Genomic DNA, 2,599 nt, shown 5'->3' with positions numbered 1-2,599 from the left:
TATTTTCATTAAAAATAATATGAAGACCCAATTTCTTCTAGAAATTAGTTGGATTTATTAATTACTTGATTATAAGTCAAAATATGCGCCGAGACGAATCCGAAAATTTCCGAAAAAATGGGAAATGAAGCGGAAGGTGATCAGCGAAGCAATCAGCGAATTGATTTTGATTCTAAAAATTATTTTAACTATAAAAATGATTATGTGCTTATGTGCTTATGTGTATTATGTGGTTAATCGAGTCTTACTTGCTTATATGTAATATAAGAGTCAGTCATAAGTGCATGGGTAGATAATAGGAACAAAATGAAGTCAATTCAAGATGCAAATTGAAGTACAAAATGAGTTAACCAGTCTATTTTGCTAACAGAAGCTAAGCCAGCAAGGCAGATCGAGTAGGTGATAGACGAAAGTGACTTCATTGCAGTAAGTCGCGCAGAAGGCAAGTTTATTCCCTATTCTATTTTTCAGAGTAGTGATATTCTCCTTAGATTCTTATTACAATTGCACTCTTTTAATTCTTTTGTTCATAATTCATTTCGATTCTTGATTTATTCTTTTCATTTGAGTTCATTATTCATATTCCAATTGTTACTCACAATTATTGATATATTCTGGTGATTAGAATATATCAAGGCATATCGATTGTTCCGGTTGCTATTCCAGGGACTGGATAATACTACTTTGGGGATTAAGTTTACTTAATCCTAAGGACCGGGACATAACCGGATCCTTGAGATGGGCCGTAGTACATGGGTGCCCGACGGGATCTATATAGTGAGATATAGATCTGCATTGTATCCTGGTTGATCAGCAGGGTATAGCTGCGAACTTTAGTCCAGTTTAGTTCGTTTGCATTCGCCAGTAATGGCCCTCTTTCTATTCTTGTGAGGTTATATCTTTGCAGATATACCTGGGTTACGGATTCACTTATATTGCTTTAACACTGTTATATTTTGTAGACTTGTTGAGCAATTTTTGGCTCACCCCTTTTGTTGTTATTCACCTTATTGTTTTCAGTTAAGAAGGAATATGAAACCCATCAAGACACGAGTAGTAAAGAACCGGGTCAAGCCTCGGGATCCTCTCATACCCAAGGTGTTGATCCCAATCCAGGAAGAAAGCTTTGAGTTGCCCGAGCAGGTGGAGTGTTGGTAGATAGTGTGTGTTTGAATAAAAGATGAACTTAGTTTAAAATGAATTAGACAATGGTTTGTAATAAAGAGAGTTTGTGAGATTTTAAATGTTGGTTTGTAATAAAAGTAGTTAGTGGTTCTTATTTTCATACTTCAACCTAAAAAGGTCTTGGTTAGTATTAAAGGGGTTTAGTTTCATTTCTTTATTATTTATTAATAAGCTTGTACAGGTTTGGTGATTAGCTCTTAACCCCCAGACTTATACCCCGGGTTTGGAGGGCTTTACAGTTTGGCATCAGAGCTGTAGGTTTGGTCCCTGAAAATAAGAACATTAGGATTAAGATAAGATAGGGAGATCACATAAGATAGTAATAGTCAAATTAGGAAGAATAGTGTTAGGATTTAGGTCAGATTAGGATAGGAAAGTATAAATCTTAGGATTGTCTAGTTGTAATATCCGGGATATATCGTGTGATTATTTTGCTATTAAATAATTATTATGTGTGTTCAGTATCTATTCTGTGAGTTAATTGTTAAATGTTATCTGTACTTGGATATTCAAAAATAATATTAATTGAGTATTTTAATTTTTATATGTCCAAAATAAAACATAGATAATTGTCATATCTTCCTAATTATTTTTATGTTGATTTATGGATTTATAAGAATCATATGAAATTTCTAAAATCTTTTTCTGAGTATTTAAAACCTATTTTATAAAAACGGGAACCAACCGACGTCACCGTTGTTACATTTTTGGAACCCGAAACTCTTCCGAGAACTCCTTCCTAACCTAATTGTAATATTCCGAGCATATTCCATGTTTTGACTTTTTCGATCCGGCGTACGGTTTGTTATGCGCGGGTCCCAGCGTAACATTTTTGATACAATATTTGTTCTGATAAATCAATAAAACCCGTATTTTTGATAAACGGGAGCTTTTTATTAAACTATCTCAATTATCACTTCGTAGTACGTGTAACCAGGCGCTGAGACCAAGACCGCAGTATAAATTGTACTGGTTTGGATAATTATCCCGAAAACCGATACCGTTTGGATCAGTTTTTATAAATAAACGTACCGTTTTATATCCGGAATGATCCAACGGGATACTAATTTTCCGTAATTATAAATAGCCTTTTACCGTATTTTATTTCGTATCAAAATCATTTGCAGATAGTTAATTTTATAATTTTCAGAGAAAAACCCTAATTACATAAACTGTTCTAAGAATCAAACAGCAAAACGAAGGCGTTACCAATCTCTGTTTTCAAAGCTTGAGTAACCAAAACGAAGGATTTGAACTGTTCTACCAGATTCTGAGCTTTGTTTTACTGCAGAAATCAAGGTTTATTTTCTATAATTTTATTTATTTTCGAATTAAATTTATTAAAAATATGAATTTTTGTTCGGATGATTGTTTGTATGATTTGATGATTATATGTTGTAGAGCTTGTTTTCCT

Source organism: Apium graveolens, chromosome 10 (assembly GCF_009905375.1).
Source record: "Apium graveolens cultivar Ventura chromosome 10, ASM990537v1, whole genome shotgun sequence".
In the NCBI taxonomy this organism is placed as follows: domain Eukaryota; kingdom Viridiplantae; phylum Streptophyta; class Magnoliopsida; order Apiales; family Apiaceae; genus Apium; species Apium graveolens.
Note: the sequence above shows the minus strand (reverse complement) of the source record.